The following is a 7,091-nucleotide window of genomic DNA, read 5'->3' as shown; positions in this document are numbered from 1 at the left end:
TAGTTGTGGCCTGGATTTTCCTATGTATAGTTGCATTGCAGCATTAGAATTTTTGCTTCCTTATGATGAGATCATCACATCGTGCTAAAAAGGAAGAAAAAATTATACAAAAATACTAATAAGTTTGTCCATATCTGAGATGCTTTTAATCAAATCAGTGACTTCGCATTTCCGGGACCTACTGCTCACAGAAAAGCTCTGAAATGGTGCAATGCAAGCCCAAAATGTAATTGCCTTTCCTCCTTCCCTGTGATCCCATTCTGGCATAAGAGAAGCAAAAGGGCGTGGGATTCTAACATGTATTCTTCCAGATTTGAGTGAGGCTGGGGAGTCACAGGGAGAGATCTGCGGGCATTTGGGGATAAAAAGTCCTACACCACCTTCTGTTTTGCCATGCCACCCAGCTCTCTTCAGGGATATAAACAAAGTATACAGCACTGATTAACCTTGCTATTTTTCCCAGCTTCAAATTTAGATTTTAGTTTATTTGTCTAAGGGTAGCTCATTCTGGATGCTGTAAGACTAACTCCAGGTTTTGAATCTCTCTTGTTACAAGTGTCAGTGCTGGTGCTGCTCAGCCAGTGCATTGTGTAGTATAGGGTTGTCCAACTTTGGCAGGTCAGAGGCCACAGATGGTGCCAGACTCTGATCCATGCACCATGCAGGTCACATGCTGCGAGGTAGTCCCCCAGGATTAAAGTGTGCTGGCAACATGAAGCCCCCCACCCCTGTTGTTCAGGCTGCACTGGTGGCACACAGCACCCCACTGCAGACCCCTAGACCCTATCCCACAGTGCAGCAGCAAGAGAGGCAGCTGCCAGGGCCTGTGGGCTGTGTGGCCTACAGGCCACCAGTTGGACAGCCATAGCGAGACAGTTTTTGCACACTTGCTTCCAGAAATTTAGACGTACCCACAAGTGAGATCTTGCTACTTCCTGAGTCATTTCTGAATCATTCCAGCATGATTCTTCCAAATATTACTCTAACCCTAAAGGGGCTTCCAGCAATGAGAAGAGGGGACTTTTCCCATCACATTCAACAGTCCTGAAGTAAACAGAATTTTAAATATGCCTTTTATACTTTTCTGAGTATAAACTTGTACTTGACTTTGTGCAGCACACAATAAAAGGGGAAGAAACCTACAGAGATGCTTCACAGTGCATTCATGCCTTCAGGCTTCCCCCTCATACACAAAGCAGAGAACTTTGATTCCACTAAACTACCTGGGATTAAATTCTTCCTTGCTCAGAGTTACCAAGCAACATCAGCTTCACCTGTAAGAGGTGTGTTCCTTTTACCCTTCTTGGTTGCCTAAGGAATAAGACTGGTGTGTTGGTTTAATTAAAGACTTGCTGCCCAGTGAAATTCTAAAGACCTTAAACAATTTCAAGAAGTGAAGTGTTACTCCCTGTAATAGGAGATGCTGTCTTGCCTTGGGACTGTTTACAGAGTTGTATTTACCAGCAAAAATCTTATTTATTTTTGGCTTGTGAAGCCTTTTGTATCCCTGCCTCCTCTAGGTGATCACATGGAGGGCCCATGTCTGCACCTGTTGACAATACTAGGATGCCCCTTTCAATACAATGCATGGTTTTATCTGAGTAAAGCAAACTGAAAAGCGATTGTCAAAGTAAGCTGGGGCTGGACTGCCACATGCTGGTAGATCATGCAGGTGCTCTGCCTGAACACAGTAATGGTCCAACGATAGCATTTTGCTTTCAAGCTTAAGTGCCTACAATTCCCCCAGGCCCTGTTGAAGTGGAGTAGACCATGGCTTGTGCTGTCCTAATCATCTGGCCAGCATAGATTCGCGCCAGTGTGGCAATGGCTGCCTATACACATGCTCAGGGGTGGGAGAGGACGTTTTAATTAGAGTAGTTCCCGGAGAGTCGCTCTAATTAAAACACTGCATTGTCACAGGTATTAAGCCCCCACACATTTAAAAATGGCCATGGGACACTTTAACTAAAGCACCCCATGGCCATCTTAAAACTTAGAGGGTGGGGGTGCTTGATGCTGAGGGGATGCTGGAGCGTTTTATTTGGAATGCAGAGCAGACGTCAGTATTCGAGTGTGCCCTGCTGCATTCGAATTGCAATGTGTCAGAGCACATTTATAGGCAGCCAATGGTTTTAACTCATCTCTGTAGATATTTTGGCATCACATGTGCATACCTGTGGAAGAGAGGAGTCCTTCAGTTCAACTTCGTGTTTTAAAACTGACCTGAGCTATATGGAACTAAGACACTCTGGGTAGGCATATTAGCTTGCCACTCAACACCATAGTACTTAAGGCCCAGATTCCCAAAGGTATTTAAGCACTCCACTCCCACTGAAACAGTTGAGGTTGTGGGCTTCATCACTGGCCACATGACATAGACCCTCAGAGATAAAAGCATGCACACAGAGACCACCGACAAGTAGCTTAATGACTCTGGAGAAAGTGGCTGTTGTAGGTTCAGCCCTTAGTGAATTGGCAAGTGGGTGACTATCCCAAAAAGTGAAGGCTGCCTGCGCAAAGAAGGAGGGTTTCTTCTGTAACCGTAGGTGCCATTGTGTCCAGCCGGAGGTTTGACTGAGGCAAGGACCTGCTGGTAATTGCCCACTTGTGCTGCAGAATGACCTGAGGGAAAAATACCTTAGCTAAAGTTTATCTTGCTAGTCCTGGTAAATGTCGTTAGGAAGCAGCCACCTTTAGGAACGGTGTCTGGACTGTTTACACCATTTAAAAAATTGTACTTGTGTGGACAGTTCTGCTAACCATGAGGGTACCACTCCTTTATAAAGTTAAATGTGTGTCAGTTTTTGAAGGATAAGAGCCTTTAATTGCAAGCTTTTTGGAGTCAGGAGCAGTTTTTTATTGTGTCTGTATACCACGATTTGGATTTTGAGTGAAGGCCTATGTATTACTACACCTCAGTAAGTAATAAGGAGCGAAGGGGCTGCTGTAGTGCAATGTAGTCTATATATGCTGATACTTTTTGTCACAATACCTGCACCCACTTTGTTCCTGCTTATCAGATAAAGGGCAGCAGCTCCTCTGAACTGGGGACACTCTGAGGATTGACAGCAACATACTGTTCCTCCGTTTCCCTGGGAAGAGAAAAGATGTATAAAATTACTTTTTTCAGTAGTTTTGTATTTTTAATCAGAATGCTTTGTTTTTCCTTTCATTTAGGGTTTCCATAAAGCTATTTTATTCTGCTTTTATTTCCTACTTAAATTCTATTTAGATCATTTATCCTCCTAAATCTAGGATGGGGTGGCTAAGTAGCACAGGCAGCTTCTCTGTGTGGTACATGGCAGATCAGGGAAGGAGCAGGCAGCACGCTGACAGACAGACAGGGCAGAGCGGTCGACTGAGCAGGGAGCACAGGGCACGGAGCAGAAGATCAGGCAGGGAAAGGGCTCAGAGTGGCCAGGCTAATTTGTGGCACATCTGCCAAAAAAGTTGGTTTCCATTTATCTAGGAGGATCATTTCAAACATTTCAAACTAACGTTTACAGCATCTCTGCAAGGCAGGTCACTAGTATCCATTTTACTGAAGGGAAAGCGGGCAAAGAGGTTGAGGAATTTGCTCAAAGCCACATGTAGAGACAGCAGTAGAGCCAAGATCAGAATGCAAGCATGCCTGGCTCCTAGGACTGAGTTTAGATCACTGTCTCTCTCCTTCAGTTCTGGTTTAACCTTATTTATTTTGATTTCTAATTATGAAACTGGGAAGTAAAATTAACATGCTCCTACCTTCTTAGCTGGAGTATCCAAACCAGGGTTAAGTAAAATAGGACAAATGGATGGTGCATATGGAATGATATTCACTTGTCCTGTTTGTTGGAGCAAAGGAGGCCCTGGCTTGGTTTGGAAACAGGTGGCTGCATGGGGGTCTCTCTGGGCATTATAAGGAGGAATTGCAGAACCCAGCTTTGGTGAACGACTGCAATCCCTAGCAATGCTTTCTACTGCCACAGAATCCAAAATGAATAGTAGTTCCTTAAGTTCCAGGTCAGCTTTAGAAGGAGATGGTGCAAAATGACTTGGGTGGTGCTATGTCCTTTTCTTTGCAGGCGCCATTCATTTTCCTTGGGAAGGAGAGAGGACAAGAAGAAAAGGAATAAGCTGCTCCCATGTTATGAGTAACTGCACTCTCTTCTCTACTGGAAAACCTAAACAAGCAGCAACAATCCCAGTGTGTGTTGCTATGGCCACACACCCACAGAGGTACTAGGCTGCTCTCGTCCTCCCCTTTACACCATTTGTTTCAGTCCTATTCATGCATTTGGTTTTGAAATATATTGAATTCTTACTGCAAATCCCACTGTCCCAGAATGTCCCTCCAGATGGTAACCTTTTGCTTCATGGTAACACATTTCCAAGGAACAGGATGTTAATGGCATTTAAGCAGGCCCTGGGTTTTTAAGCAGGGCAGCCTCTAGTGTGACTGAAACACACCAGCTAAATGTGGGGCTTCCTACTGTCAGCTTTGTCTTTAGATTCATCATTGGATCTAACAGTTGTTCTTCAGTTTCAGAGCTGGGTTCATTACAGAGCAAGGTGAAGTCTTTCTACAGCCACATCAGTGTTCAGCACAGAAGAACCCTACCATAGGATTAGTGCAGACCCACAGCATAAGGAGGCCAGTTGCCTAGTTCTTGAAGTGGCTTGGACATGTGAGTTTAGATGGTGAAAACATCCCACTTTTGTTCTTGGTGCATGTGGACTGTACTGGCAGCGTGTGCCTGCTGCCCAGGAGCGTATTGACCTGTCAATCTTCAAACTTCAGCGTCCTATGTAGATGCTGGGAGTCCTGCCACCAAACCCCAGGGCTGGCTCTTATTCTCTGCATTTCAACAGCTGACTTCTGGAGGTCCAGAGCTTTAGGAAATCCTTATCTGGAAAAAAGCTCTGAGAATCTTTCTGGTTTCTTGTGTCTAGTCTGCAGCAGTTGTTGATGGAGGGCAATCAAACTGGATCTGTGGTAGTTTTACCATGTCATGAATGTGGGTGATTGAAGTGCTCTAGAGCCATGTTCCTGTGACTGCTCCCTCTGATACCTTGCACAAGTGATGATGCCTTGACTTTCAGATGTACAAACATAACTTGTATCACAATGTTCACCACCCTTCTGCCAAAGATTTCACACAGACATTTGTGAAACCTGAGGCAGATGTTCATCCCATTTTACAGAAGAGGGAACTGAGGTACTGCAGTGAGATGTGACTTGCCCCAGATCATGCAAGATGCCTGTGGCAGGACCAAGAAATGTCTTTTCTGAAAGGCTTCCGGGAAGCTGCCTGAGTCCAAGTTGCTGCAAATATGTACAAAAGCTAAACACAGATTTAAAATGAAACCCTTTTATATCAAGGTCTCCATATTTTCAAGGTTAAAACAAGACATAAATCCTAGGGCAGATGTGTTCACTGGAGCTGGTTTTAGCAGAGTCAGATAATGTGTTTGGAAGAATTTGGCAGCTTAGAAAGAGAAACAGAAAAGGTAGCCATTTCCCCCCACCTATACTCACTGTACCTGGGCTTCTCTTCTCTCTTCAGCTGCACCCCCTCCTTTTTCTCCTTCAGCATCCCCTCACTGCCAGCCCTTCCTTTCTGCCACACTCATTCTCTTGATTGTGTTCACTAGACCTCTGCCTTGCCTTTGCCTCTTTCAGTTCCGCCACCCCTCATCTGCTGCCTGGGGTAAAAGAGGAGGGCAGCTATGTGGCCACATCCCCCCATCTGAAGTAGTAGCTACCCAGAGGTGCTGGTGATGGTGTGGCTCTGAGAGACTCCAGGGGGGCATTGTAGATGGAGAGCTAGTGCCTGTGGTGCACGTGTATTCATCCTACCCACTGTCAGTTTTATTAGCTTAGCTGATTTGTGACTTGTGTGCCCAGTGATGGGGATTTCCAAATCAGCTAAAACAGTTTTCTGTAAAAGTAGCAGGGACAAGCCTGGTATTGAGGAACTCTTGGGAAAAAGACTGTATAAATAAAACAGGCTCTGCTGTTCATTCACACTAATGCAGTGTGAGCGATGAGTGCAGTGGGCAAGAGTCAGTTCATCTTTTCTTGAATAAAAACAATGAGGAAGATGGGAGGCAGAAGGACCAGAAGACCTGAGGTTTGCCCTTCTGGATGTGACTCAGATTCATGGGGCCATTTCTGACTAGAGATACGTGTATATTTTCTTGGATTACTGAGGGAAGAGGTCTTGTTCTGGATCTCGGAAGAATTGGGGCAGGTGTTTGTGCCTGGAAAGTTTTGGGGATGTAACCCTGTTAATCACCACACCAGGTGCAGTGTGAACCCACACACATGCACTGCCCCAGCAATGACCCTTCTTCCAATCCGGAAGAATTTCCCTCCCTGTTTTAGGCTTTACATCACATCTTCAGCATGGGCCTCTCCTGAATGCACTCTAGTATTCATGCTTGGGGTCCATTAGGAGCAAAGGTCATGAAGCCCTTTTCACGTACAATATGTCTAGCTGGGTGTGTGCAAGTTTACTTGGGCCCCAGAGGAGAGAAAAGGGGCCTCCATGACACTTCTGTCTGGCAGTTTTCCAAGTGGCCTCTGCTTATGGGTTTGCTCTGTAGGAACCTAGGAAGGGCATTTTCCAAAAATTGATCGCGTGCAACTTTCTATGACCTTGTATCCCTTGCTTTATTTTTATGAATGAGGCTCTATTAAAAGCAGGGGGTAAATGTTTTCTCTTTGTTCCTCCTTCAGTTTACAAATTTGTCTTCTCCCATAGCCAGCTGTTAAAAGATTGGTTCTGCCCCTGCTTTCACCTTTGCTATTTCATGGCTAAGACATAAAACTGAGGCCCTGACCACTTGGCATTGAAGATCCATGGCTCTTTTTGTAATGGTAGCAGTGTCCTGGCTAGTTTCCAGATTCCAGACTCTGGCATTGTCTTACAGTTTCAAGTACATCTGATGCTCTCTTGCACCCTAAATCACTGTGTGATTGTTCCTGATAAATTTTGTACCCTAAATTGTTCTTCAGAGAGGCTGTGAATTGCCAAACAGCTTCTGTGTTTCAGCTCAGAGGTGACTGATGTCTAGTGGTCGCCGAAAGGAAAGCGTATACTTCTAAC

General features: G+C 45.0%; 1 long non-coding RNA gene across 1 annotated transcript; it reads left to right on the top strand.

Annotated features, from left to right (window-relative positions):
- Positions 1 to 3,583: 3,583 nt before the first annotated feature.
- On the top strand, positions 3,584 to 6,700 carry LOC109291322. Its single transcript, XR_002095813.1, has 2 exons — positions 3,584 to 4,218; positions 4,531 to 6,700. It is a non-coding gene; the product is annotated as an uncharacterized LOC109291322 (long non-coding RNA).
- Positions 6,701 to 7,091: the final 391 nt, after the last annotated feature.

The sequence above is a fragment of the Gavialis gangeticus genome, unplaced genomic scaffold (assembly GCF_001723915.1).
Source record: "Gavialis gangeticus isolate Ggan-Ray unplaced genomic scaffold, GavGan_comp1, whole genome shotgun sequence".
Taxonomy (NCBI): Eukaryota; Metazoa; Chordata; order Crocodylia; family Gavialidae; genus Gavialis; species Gavialis gangeticus.
The sequence above is the reverse complement of the archived record's forward strand: the minus strand, read 5'-3'. Positions and strand labels throughout refer to the sequence as shown.